General features: G+C 37.3%; 2 long non-coding RNA genes across 2 annotated transcripts; both read left to right on the top strand.

The window, feature by feature from the left end:
• Window positions 1–3,250: 3,250 nt before the first annotated feature.
• On the top strand, window positions 3,251–4,075 carry LOC139192272 (uncharacterized). The gene is made up of 3 exons (XR_011576315.1): window positions 3,251–3,389; window positions 3,740–3,810; window positions 3,944–4,075. It is a non-coding gene; the product is annotated as an uncharacterized lncRNA (long non-coding RNA).
• A 428-nt stretch (window positions 4,076–4,503) lies between these two features.
• Window positions 4,504–5,339, top strand: LOC139192273 (uncharacterized). Its single transcript, XR_011576316.1, has 3 exons — window positions 4,504–4,657; window positions 5,015–5,095; window positions 5,252–5,339. It is a non-coding gene; the product is annotated as an uncharacterized lncRNA (long non-coding RNA).
• The last annotated feature ends 8,192 nt before the right edge of the window (window positions 5,340–13,531 follow it).

The following is a 13,531-nucleotide window of genomic DNA, read 5'->3' on the forward strand; positions in this document are numbered from 1 at the left end:
TTAAGCTTTATCTCCGTAAGTGAAATCGGTTTCTTTCATGGTAAGCAGAAAGCACTGCATACACAACTCACAATCGCGCATGGAATCACTTTCCCAACACTTGATCAGGGAGAAGTTTGAGGAGCACCATTCTATTTTGGTTCTACACATCCCATGCACCCTAAAGCTAATCTAAGCAAAGGGATGAAAAAAGTACTAGAGGTAAAAACTAAAAAGTATATGATTCTCACAAAACAAATTTCAAAATCATTGAATTCGCAGACACTGAAAGAGGCTAAAAGATATACACTTGTCCTTGTGCTGCTGAGGCTTTCATCTCTAATAAATTATTTTCTTTCTTATGTCAAGAAAAAAAACCTTAATTATTTACCCAAAAAAAATAAATAACCAAGATTTATTTATATATTACATTTTACCATTTTAATTTTGAGTCATCTAACAAACTCGTTCACCATTTTTAAAATTACAATATCAACTTAAGGTCATATAATTCAACTTATGAGAAGAGAACCAAGTAACTGGATTCCATCCATGTTGGTCCTCAAGCAATTTTTTTTTTTTTCTAGTAATCAACAAGCACCAGATGACAACATGGACAACACACAAGGAATCACTTTTCAGACTTTGCAAGAAATTCACATAATATTATTGGTGAGCAAAACAGTCGATCAAAAGAGTGCAGTAGATGTGACTCCCCTAAATGACTTTCTCCTTGGATCTGCAGATGGGCCGTCAGCAGTGGCCACCTTACGGACCCTTTCAGCCTCAAATGAACGACACGTCGGATGTTGTGCTGCGGCAGCAGCTTCAGCTTGTTGAGTCATTGTTTTCTTTGGCTTTTCTAACCATTTTAGCCTCTGCTTCTGCTTGTGATGCAGCTTGTGCTTCTTGTGCTTCAGCTTCTGCTTGCTGCTCCAGTGAGGTTGCCTACCTTGCCTCTCTCTCTCAATAGCATTAGCAACCAATTGATTCTTCGTCCATCGGAGTCCTATTTGACTTTGAATACAATTTTTGTATGCGTCCATGCATATGTGCTGCTCGCTGCTGAAATTTAGGTCCTCCTTTTCCAGCTGCATAGAAATGGTAAGTTAGAATCACGTATATTCACAACAAAAATGAAATAATTAAAAGCATAACATATTTGTTAGCAATTGAAATGTGTCAAATTAACTTATCACCGCAAAATTTCGGAGCAGGGATACCTTTAGAAGATCATATTGTTCGATTAAAATTTTCAAAGCTTCATGGGCACCATCCATGTTACCCATTCTGATAAAACCCTTTAGCCTGCTAGAGTATTGCACCATTGCCTCGGCACCTAAATTATTGGATGCTTTTAATAGCACCTTTGTGTGGTGCTTTGCTGATGCAAGGTCCGATTCATATAAGGTATGAGTCTCCTCTGCAACCTTAGCTATTGAAAACTTTGAGGTGGCAATGAAATCCTTGGCAAGGTCAAGGAATTCCTTTTTTAGCACATTACTGCTAAACTTATCATTGATAAGCACCTGCCCAAAACACATAAAAGTATTCAGTATTTAGAAAATCAAACCACGGAAAATAAGTAATTCAAGTGAAGATATATACAAAGGCCATAAAAAACACTAGCTACAGCTTACATTGTTCTTCATCTCTTTCATTAAGTTAATTGATGTAGCAGCTACTTGATCAACAAAATTGAAAAGGGGATCCTAAGTTGGATCGACAACTTGAATTTCGGATGTCGACATAGAGAGGACGAGAGAACAATAGAGAGAACAATAAGAGAGGGAGAGAGAGAGCAATTGAGAGAGAGAGAGAGAGAGAGTGTGTGTGTGTCAATGTAATGTGATATATGAATATCATGTGTTAGGAGGAGAAGAAGAAAAATTTGGATTAATTACCATATAAAAGTTTGAATGAGAGTTCAGATATATATATTAGGGAGTTGTTCGAGGAGGAAGGAAGCATTCCATTTTTGGTTGCACAAAAGCCCTGCATGTCCCATGCACTACCAAATTTCCAAAGCAAGTGAGCAAGATCTTTTCAACCGTTGACCAGAAAACTGAAGCCATTATCAAACTTCGATAATTCTACTATGCACTATGTAATCATTAATTAAGCTCATTCATGCATGCCTGCACTCATACCTATACGAAGTTAGTGGGGCTAGCCCACCATATACGTGTATGAGTGCACCATCTAGTTCTCTTGGCTGCCTTTGTGGTCTTCGACAAATTTTTCGATCAGATCCTAGTCAACGGTGCTGGTGACAATCGGAGGCAGAGGCTCCCCAACCACAACCAAATTTTTAATGTTGAAAGAGCAAACGATCAAGAGTTAGACAAGTTGCAATATAGAGGAGGAGGGGAGAGTTTGGAGAAATAGTCAGATCGCAGTCGGCTGTGCTGGTTATAACTGGAGGCAGAGGCTCTCCAACCACAACCAAATTTGTAATGTTGAAAAAGCAAACGATCAAGAGTTAGACGAGCAGCAACACAGGAGAAGGGAAGAGTTTGGAGAGAGGGTGAGTCCCGCATCTGACACGTTAGCAATTAATAGATAAATTGACATATAAGGAGGAGGAGGTATGACAATGCAACGAATTTAAAAGTTGATATATGACATTACAATGTTCAAAAAATGATATATGAGTTTGTTATGTGACCCAAAATTGAAGTGATAAAATATAATTTACCCTTTTATTTATTATTTGTGGGTGCGTGGAGGTTTTTGATTGGTTAGAGACAATCAGATAAGGACAATTAAATGTTGTATTTACGCTTCGTTTGAAACTGCTTCTTTAAAAAAAATATTGTTTGTAAGCACTTTCAATAAAAGCACTTCTATTAGACGTAAATTCGTAAAAATTAAAGTGCTCTTGAAATGCTTCTTAGAAGAAGAAATAATAAGTTTACCCCCAAAAGTACATCTAACTTGTTCTCCCAAACATGGGTGAAAATGCTTGTGATGATCTAAAAGTCCTTAAGTTGATTAAAAAAACCAAAAATTGTACTTGGGCTACAAGCATAAACAAAAATACATCTGAACTTTTTCTAGGATTGCAGTGTACCCCAAGTCCAATTTCAAAGTCCACACTCTAAATTTCAGTCCAAGCAGCTTTACTTGCCAAAGCCCATTCAACGTGTGGGACCATAATCTACTGTTTACTGACTTGGCAGCGTCCCATTGGCCAAGCAAAGGGACTTTTTCTCCCAACTTGTAAAAATTCGGCCACAAAAAAGACGAATATATAAACAGTAACACAGAAAATAATCGAGGGAAAACAAAAAGAAAAAGAAGAAAAAGGAGTAATATGTTAGGTACTCACTTAAACCTGATTGCGCCGATTTCTCCTTCCCTCTGTCGACTCTCTTGTCTCTACCCCTCTCCTTCCCTCCCCACCACCGGTGAGACCTCTTCTCTCTCTCTCTCGCTCTCTCTCTCTCTCTCACTCTTGTTTCTATGTATGCGGGCACTGACAATATATGTCTCTGTGTGTATAAATAAATAAATAAATATATATATATATATATATATATAGGTTATGTAAAGATTGATGCTTTTTGTTTATTCTACTCTTTCATAAGTTCATGAATACTGAACCCAGTTTTGTGCTTATCACAAGATTTATGCTTTTAATGTTTTTAATTAACCCAATTTTTCTTTGGTTTTTTTGGGTTTTCATTAATTTGATTTGAGAAGTTCGAAATTCATAGCTTTTGTTGTAATTTGATGTGGTCATTGTGAAACTAGACAGACTTATTGAAGGTAGCATCTAGAAAGCTTATTTTTGCAGCAAAGTCCCACTCAGTATCGACAATGGCAACTGTAAGTTATTCTTTTTACTCATAACATTTACTTTTTACCAATTTTTCTTTAGCATTTTGTTTGTGTGTTTGTCTGTGAGAATATTCTTGCAATGTGTAGCTTGTATCTGAGTTGTGGCTGTTTTTTGGCTCAGGAAGAAGAGAATGTGGGAAATGCAAAGCAACAGTTGGCAAAACTGTTTGAAGTATCGCTCAGGAGAATAGTCCCCGACGAGCAAGATGTCGCGCCAGTGATTGCTGCTTCAACTGGGAAGTTTGGCGATTATTTTTTTTTTTTTTTTTTTTTTGAATCTAGTGTCTCCGGGTCTTTGACCCGACTACTCACTAGGCCACCCGTCTGACCCCACAACATTTGGTAGGTAAGAAACTCTAGCAATTGCTAGGTGAGTACCTTGAGAGGTGTCGAATCCCAGACCTCTTGGTAACAAACCAAGGGCCTGACCATTAGACTAAACACTCTTAGGTAAGTTTGGCAATTATAAATGGTACATTATAGTCTTTAATTCTAAATTGTAAACATTAGATTTATTTTTCAACTGTAAATTATACTAAATAACTTATTTATTCAATTGTTTTGGTGTGGGCAAAGTTCTTACTTTATTGGACTTAACTGTGAATAATTGTTGGTGCAGAGAATACAAAAGATGCTTATTGATGGTATCGAGAAATGGGCGCCACAGCTACCAATCAAAAAGGCTGCGGTTGACTTTTCCTCGCCTAATATAGCTAAAGAAATGCATGTGGGTCACCTAAGGTCAACTATTATTGGGGATACGCTAGCCCGTATTCTCGAGTTTTCAAATGTAGAAGTTCTTCGACGAAATCATGTTGGTGACTGGGGGACACAGGTGATGTATTCATTTTAGGTAATGCAGTATGATAGCATATGTAACTAATTCAGATTCCAAGAGAAAAAAATTGCTAAACTTGGACATTTCAAGTTTCCCCACCATCTAACATTTGGCACTTGCCTTTTCTATATACGCACCCAGGCACACAGACACATGTTATGTTCACATACACGCATCTAGGTGTTTTTATACCCTTCATTAGTGTAACTATCACAACCTTCTGAAGCTGGGAATACAGCCAGTAGGTAGATATTATTATGTCTTTCTAGCTCATCGTTCAATGTGCTTGGTAGAGATGCACTCATTTTTCCAAGCACTAAGATGTGGCTCAAGTAAGTTCTGTGTCTATTGCAGTTCGGTATGTTGATTGAGTTCCTTTTTGAAAAGTTCCCAAGCATAGAAGATGTTAATGAATCGGCTATTGGTGATCTACAGGTGAGGGAAAGTTTTCTCCTTACATTTTAGTCATTTGAATGCTTATGTTGTATTATTTTATCATGTGCATTCTTGTTTGGTAAACTTTGGCATTATGAATCAGAAAATAAAGTGAAAATGATTGTTAGTGACTTTAAACGAATGGTGTTTTGTTAGGCATTCTATAAAGCATCAAAATAGAGATTTGATGATGATCCTGCTTTTAAGGAGAGAGCACAACGGGCAGTGGTTTCCCTTCAGGTGAGTTATGCATTTTTAGATGTACAAAGAACACGAGGTTGATCTCTCTATCCATGATGTTAGAAAAAATTAAAAAGTTCTATGAATGGGTACATATAAGATTAAAAAATTTCTAATTTTTTATAAAAAAATTAATAGCTACAAACTTATTTTAATTTAATTTTTATTTTTTGGAAATGTTTTGAGTTGAAAATTAATTAGGAGTTTAATAAGGATGTGAGTACAAAAAAACTAAATCAATTACTAATTTTTATTTTAAAAAACTATGTAATTAACATGTAGTTCATTAAAATATTAATGCTAGGGACTTTGATCAAAATTTAAAAACTAATAAGGTCTCAGTAAAAAAACGATAGAAACTAGAAACTAGAAACTGAATACTAATTTTTCCTTAAATTAAAATGCTTTTAGTTGAGCTTAAGGGATTTTAGTTGGCTTGTTATTAGCCCTAAACCCTAGAAAAAGTAAAAGGAAAATAACAAAATAATATACTAGCACCTTTTTTAGCACATTACTGCTAAACTTATCATTGATAAGCACCTGCCCAAAACACACAAAAGTATTCAGTATTTAGAAAATCAAACCACGGAAAATAAGTAATTCAAGTGAAGATACAAAGGACTTAAAAAACACTAGCTACAGCTTACATTGTTCTTCATCTCTTTCATTAAGTTAATTGATGTAGCAGCCCCTTGATCAACAAAATTGAAAAGGGGATCCAAAGTTGGATCGACAACTTGAATTTCGGATGTCGACATAGAGAGGACGAGAGAACAATAGAGAGAACAATAAGAGAGGGAGAGATAGAGCAATTGAGAGAGAGACTGTGTGTGTGTGTGTCAAATTGTCAATGTAATGTGATATATGTATTGAAACCGGTTTGTATGGATGGGTTGTATGTATGAGTTGTCATCTTCACTATAGCTTGTCATTCACCAGTCACTTTTCATAGTTTGTCATTCACCTTACATCAACCTTTCTCCATAACTTGTCATTCACCAATCACTTTCCATAGCTTGTCATTCACCTTACATCAATATTTCTCAGTTGCTTGTAAAAGCTTCTTTACTTGTAATTTGGTTTTTGCTTTTCCACTTGTTAGGGCAAATTTTAGGGATTGTGTTTGTGTAGTTATCCTACAATCTATTGTAGCTTTCTTTTGGCTCTCTATAAGAGTTGTCTTCACTCTCTTGTAATCTTTATAATAAAATATACAACAAATATTGAAACCAAAACTCAACATGGTATCAGAGCAGGAACCATAGGGTCCTAACTCTGTTCATTTTTCTTTATTTCTTCATTTGCTCATCATCGATAGAGATGGCAGAAGAAAATGTGTCTAGTGCCGACAGTGCCTCATCCTCCTCCCCAAACTTAACCCAAAGGGTTGAGAACAATCCAAATCAACGACTTTGCTCAGTGCTACTGAACGAGTTCAACTACCTTCCTTGGTCAAGAGTTGTGTCACTTGCTCTAGGAGGAAGATCGAAGCTAGGGTTTATCAATGGAAGCTCTGAGCCCCCAGAATCCACTTCACCAACTTACGATGCATGACATGCTACTGATCAGCTGGTCATGTCCTGGTTACTTAACTCCATGGAGCCAAAACTGTCTAAGCTTTTCAGCTACTCAGAGTCTTCCCTTCTCCTATGAGAGTCTGTCAAAGACATGTATGGCAGCCAAAACAACTCGTTCGCATCTTTCAATTGAAGAAGAGTGTGGCTAGTTAAAGCAAGGTGATCACTCATTTGTTCAACACCTTGGAAGTATGAAATCCATGTGGAATGAACTCGATATGTATCGTCCACACACGACTGATTCCGCTGTGCTACTGAAGAGGGCTGATAAAGACAAGGTGTTTCAACTTTTAGCAAGCTTGGGAGCGGAGTATGAAGACCTGCGTAGTCACTTGTTAATGACTCAAGAGCTATCCTCTTTTACCAGTATGTGTCATGCAGTCCAGAGAGAGGAAACTCGATGAAGGGTGATGAACGTTGAGCCCAAATCCAACTCTGAAGCTAGGGTTTTCACAACAAATCACAAAGCAACTGGTGATAGGGTGCTTGGCAAGAAAGCAGACTAGAAATGTTCTTATTGCAACATGAAGGGACATTTGAGAGAAAAATGTTGGATTCTTCATCCGGAGTTAAAGCCTAAGTTTGATAGGGAATGCAGGATGATAAAAGATGGGAAGGGTGGAGTCACTCCAAAAGCATTTCATTCAGCTTGTTCCTCAACTGATGGGATGGCCAATTTCTCAACAAATCATGTGTCCTTGATCAACGAGTTTGCTATTTTTCTTCAAAAGAAGTAAGGAAGCATTGATCATGATGAAATGACACCTGAAAACCCTACTGCAATGCTAAGGAAATTTGCTAGATTCTTGGCTGACTCGGAGAACACATCGAAAGGTAATATTCCAGGTATTATCAGTGCCATTTCCACTGCTCTTAATGCAAATGTTACACATGATTTTTGGATTATTAACTCTGGTGCCACTGATCATATAACTAATAAACCCTTTAGTCTCCACGATTTTCAAAGAACTATTGATCCAATTCATGTATTTGTTGCAAATGGGAAAGGGGAACCTATTCTAGGGAAAGGAAAGATTAGATTGCTAAGTGAGCATACTGATTTCACTGCTCTCTATGTACCTTCTTTTCATTTTCAGCTCTTGTCAATAGGAAAAATCACAAAAACCTTAGACTGTCTTGCCATATTTTCCCCTCACAATGTTGTGTTTCAGGACCGAGTTACTCAGAAGAAGATTGGTGAAGGGTTCTTCTTGAATGGACTCTATTATCTCTCAAAGGAGTCAAATTTTGTCAAAAAACTCAGTGTCAACTTAAGTCAAGTTCAGGAACACCAACTCTGGCATCAATGCCTTGCCCATCCCTCAGAACATGTGATGACCAAGTTGTTTCCCTTTTTTTGTAAAAACACACTAGAGTGTGAAACTTGTCAAATGTTAAAAGCCACTAGACTTCCTTTTGTTTCCTCTAATTCTAGAACTAGTAAACTTTTTGAGCTTGTTCACTCTGATATTTGGGGTCCTTCTTGTGTAGAATCCTTTGATGGGTATAGATATTATGTTACATTTTTTGATGACTATTCTAGAGTAACCTGGTTGTATCTTTTAAAACTTAAAAGTGATTTGTTTGATGTTACTTTCACAACCTAATCACCAATCAATTTTCATCTAAGTTATATATGTTAAGATCAAATAATGGTACCGAGTACACTTCCAATAACATGAGTAATTACTTGAGCAATCATGACATTTTGTATCAAACTAGTTGTGTTGGTACACCACAACAAAATGGTGTGGCAGAGAGAAAGAATCGAGACTTATTGGAGAAGACTCGATCATTTATGATCCAAATGAATGTTCCTAAGAAATTTTGGTCTCAAGCCCTACTCACTGCCATGTACATCATTAATAGACTGCCAACTCGGGTGTTGAATACTAAATCTCCTTTTGAAGTCATGAAGGGCAGGTTTATAAACTTGTCTCACCTCATGACCTTTGGTTGTACTTGTTATGTGCACATTCAAGCTCTCCATCGGGACAAACTCGACCCTCGAGCTGCCAAATATGTGTTTATGGGATACGCCAGTTCTCAAAAGGGTTACAAAGTATACAACCCTAACACGGGGAAGCTGGCAGTCTCTAGATATGTGCGATTTGATGAATATTCACCTTATTTCCACAAAGGGTTGGGGACTAATGCTAATATGGAAGATCTTATGGACCTATTCACTGAAATTCATGAAGTCACTCCTGCTCATATCAGCACTGATAATTCTCAACTCACTGAGAGTGTAATTGATGCAGTGCCAAGCTCCTTTGGACCATCAGAAGCTCAACCAAATCAGCAAGCTATAAGTGCACCAAGAAGAAATCCTATACGAGATAGACATCCATCAGTGAGGTTACAAGAGTATGTTACTTACACTGCAATGTATCCTATCTTTGCAGCCATTTCTTATCATAGATTCTCATCTTCTCATACTTCTTTCCTTAACAAATTGTCCCACACTTTCGAACCAAGGAATTTTCATGAAGCCATATGCATGCCTGAGTGGCAAGATGCTATGACTAAAGAGCTTCAAACTCTGAATGACAACCAGACATGGAGTGTGGTGGATCTTCCAAATGGCAAGAAGGTCGTGGGAAGTTGGTGGATATATAAGACCAAATTCAACTCCAATGGAAGCATTGAAAGACACAAAGCACGGTTAGTAGCTCAAGGCTTTACTCAAACCTATGGCATTGACTATAAGGATACCTTTGCTCCTATTGCCAAAATGAACACAGTGAGGGTATTGTTGTATGTGGCAGTCAATAATGCATGGCCCTTATTCCAAATGGATGTGAAGAACGCATTTCTTCATGGGGATCTTGAAGAAGAAGTGTACATGAAGTTGCCTCCTGGTCATCCAAAAGAAAATGAACCCAACAAGGTCTGCAGACTTCACAAAGCCATATATGGTCTCAAACAGTCCCCTCAAGCTTGGTATTCGAAGCTTAGTTCAGTCTTTTGAAGCTGCAGGGTTCAAAATGAGTCATGCTGATTCTTCTTTGTTTGTTCGAAGTAGTATTGCTGGCAAATTGGTTGTGCTTATATATGTTGACGACCTAATTATTACAGGTGACAATATAAGTGAAATCAAGACGCTTAAGCAGTCACTTCACCAAAAATTTGCCATTAAAGACTTGGGGCCCTTGAAATACTTTCTTGGAATTGAGGTGGCCCTTGAAATACCTCTTCAAAGGGATTATTCTTGAATCAAAGAAAGTATGTTCTCGATCTTCTAGATGAAGCTAACATGATGGAATGTAAACCAGCTCGGACACCCTTAGCTAGCAAACTTCAGTGGCATGAAAAAGGTGAACCTCTCTCGGACCCTAGTGTTTATCAGCGAATGGTTGTGAAACTTATTTATCTCACCATTACTAGGCCTGATATCTCATATTCAGTTAGCCTAGCCAGTCAGTTCATGCACTTTCCTACTCTAGTTCACTGGGAAACCGTCAAGAGAATACTTCGATATCTTAATGGCTCAGTAGGAAGAAGGATAATTATGAAGAACAATGGCTCAAATCACATATTGGCCTACACAGATGCTGACTGGGCTGAAAATACCCTTGATCGAAAATCCACAACAGGTTTTTGCACATTTGTTGGAGGGAACCTTGTCACTTGGAAGAGCAAGAAACAAACTGTTATTGCTCGATCTAGTGCCGAAGCTGAGTATAGGGCTAAGGCAGCAACAGCCTGTGAACTCATATGGTTGAAAAGTCATCTTTCCGAGCTCGGATTCACAAGCATGGCACCTATGTCCTTGTATTGTGATAACCAAGCTGCCATGCACATTGCCTACAATCCAGTATTCCATGAAAAGACCAAACATATTGAAGTTGACTGCCATTATATTCGTGCTCAAGTTCAATCCAAGGTGATAGACACCGTGTTCACACGCAGCCATGATTAACTTGTTGATTTATTCACAAAAGCACTAGACTCTACTCAGTTTCAGTGTTTGTTGTGCAAGCTTGGATCAATCAATCCCCTTGATCCAGCTTGAGGAAGTGTATTGAAACCGGTTTGTGTGGATGGGTTGTATGTATAAGTTGTCATCCTCACTATAACTTGTCATTCACCAGTCATTTTCCATAGCTTGTCATTCACCAGTCATTTTCCATAGCTTGTCATTCACCATACATCAACATTTCTCCATAGCTTGTCATTCACCAATTACTTTCGCTTGTCATTCACCTTACATCAACATTTCTTAGTTGCTTGTAAAAGTTTCTTTACTTGTAATTTGGTTTTTGCTTTTCCACTTGTTAGGGCAGATTTTAGGGATTGTGTTTGTGTAGTTATCCTACAATCTATTGTAGCTTTCTTTTTGCTCTCTATAAGAGTTGTCTTCACTCTCTTGTAATCTTCATAATGAAATATACAACAAATATTGAAACCAAAACTCAACAATATGAATATCATGTGTTAGGAGGAGAAGAAGAAAAATTTGGATTAATTACCATATAAAAGTTTGAATGAGAGTTCAGATATATATATTAGGGAGTTGTTCGAGGAGGAAGGAAGCATTCCATTTTTGGTTGCACAAAAGCCCTGCATGTCCCATGCACTCTACCTCTATTCTATAGACAAACCAAATTTCCAAAGAAACTGAGCAAGATCTTTTCAACCGTTGACCAGAAAACTGAAGCCATTATCAAACTTCGATAATTCTACTATGCACTACGTAATCATTAATTAAGCTCATTCATGTATGCCTGCACTCATACCTATACGAAGTTAGTGGGGCTAGCCCACCATATACGTGTATGAGTGCACCATCTGTTTCTCTTGGCTGCCTTTGTGGTCTTCGACAAATTTTTCGATCAGCTCCTAGTCAACGATGCTGGTTACAACCGGAGGCAGAGGCTCCCCAACCACAACCAAATTTTTAATGTTGAAAGAGCAAATGATCAAGAGTTAGACGAGTTGCAATACAGAGGAGGAGGGGAGAGTTTGGAGAAAGAGTCAGATCGCAGTCAGCAATGCTGGTTATAACTGGAGGCAGAGGCTCTCCAACCACAACCAAATTTGTAATGTTGAAAAAGCAAACGATCAAGAGTTAGACGAGCTGCAACACAGGAGAAGGGAAGAGTTTGGAGAGAGAGTGGGTCCCGCACCTATCACGGTAGCAGTTAATAGATAAATTGACATATAAGGAGGAAGAGGTATGACAATGCAACGAATTCAAAAGTTGATGTATGACATTACAATGTTCAAAAGACGATATATGAGTTTGTTATGTGATCCAAAATTGAGGTGCGTGGAGGTTTTTGATTGGTTAGAGACAATCAGATAAGGACAACTAAATGTTGTATTTATGCTTCGTTTGAAACTGCTTCTTTAAAAAAAAATTGTTTGTAAGCACTTTTAGTAAAAGCGCTTCTATTAGATGTAAATTCGTAAAAATTAAAGTGCTCTTGAAATGCTTCTTAGAAGAAGCAATAATAAATTTACCCCCAAAAGTACGAGTAAACTGTCGGTTTACCCCCTGAACTTTCACCTCACTTTCGATTTCCCCCCTGAACTTTTCCATTGGAAAATTAAGGACTCAAACTAAATTTTTTAGCCAATTTGCCCCCTACCGTTAGTTTTTCATATATTCCATCCATATTTCCGTTAAGTGAGACCATGTGCACAACATGTGAGGGTAGTTAAGTTATTTCACTCTTAAAAATGATTAAAAAACTAAAAATAATAAAAAAAGCAAAACTTTCCCTCTATTTTTTCCCGCTAATTCCTATCCTCGATTTTATTTTTCCCTCTCATTCCTATGCATGAGAAATGACATATGGTGTTATTGTCTACCATTTTTATTTTCTCTAACAAATTAATAATTTGACAAATGATAATGGTGCTATTGTCTCCAAAACAGTGCATTAATATAAGAAACCCTAGTCTTTTTTATGGACATGTTTCTTATATTAATGCACTGCTTTGGAGACAATAACACCATAAGCATTTGTCAAATTATTAATTTGTTAGAGAAAATAAAAATGGTAGTACATGCTTCAAAAAAAAGATTAACTTAGCTACTTATGAAGACAATAACACCATATGTTATTTCTCATGCATAGGAGGAATGAGAGGGAAAATTAAAATTGAGGATAGGAATTAGCGGGAAAAAATAGAGGGAAAATTATTATTATTTATTTTCAGTTTTTAATCATTTTTAAATTGAAATGACTTAACTATCCTCACATGTTATGCACATGGTCTCACTTAACGGAAATATGGATGGAATATATGAAAAACTAACGGTAGGGGGCAAATTGGCTAAAAAAATTAGTTTGAGTCCTTAATTTTCCAATAGAAAAGTTCAGGGGGGAAATCGAAAGTGAGCTGAAAGTTCAGGGGGTAAACCGACAGTTTACCCCCAAAAGTACATCTAACTTGTTCTCCCAAACATGGGTGGAAATGCTTGTGATGATCTAACAGTGCTTAAGTTGATTAAAAAAAACAGAAATTGTACTTGGGCTACAAGCATAAACAAAAATACATCTGAACTTGGGCTTTTCTAGGATTGCAGTGTAACTCCAAGTCCAATTTCAAAGTCCACATTTTAAATTTAAGTCCAAGCAGCTTTACTTGCCAAAGCCCATTCAACGTG

The sequence above is a fragment of the Malus domestica genome, chromosome 15, assembly GCF_042453785.1.
Source record: "Malus domestica chromosome 15, GDT2T_hap1".
Classification (NCBI taxonomy): domain Eukaryota; kingdom Viridiplantae; phylum Streptophyta; class Magnoliopsida; order Rosales; family Rosaceae; genus Malus; species Malus domestica.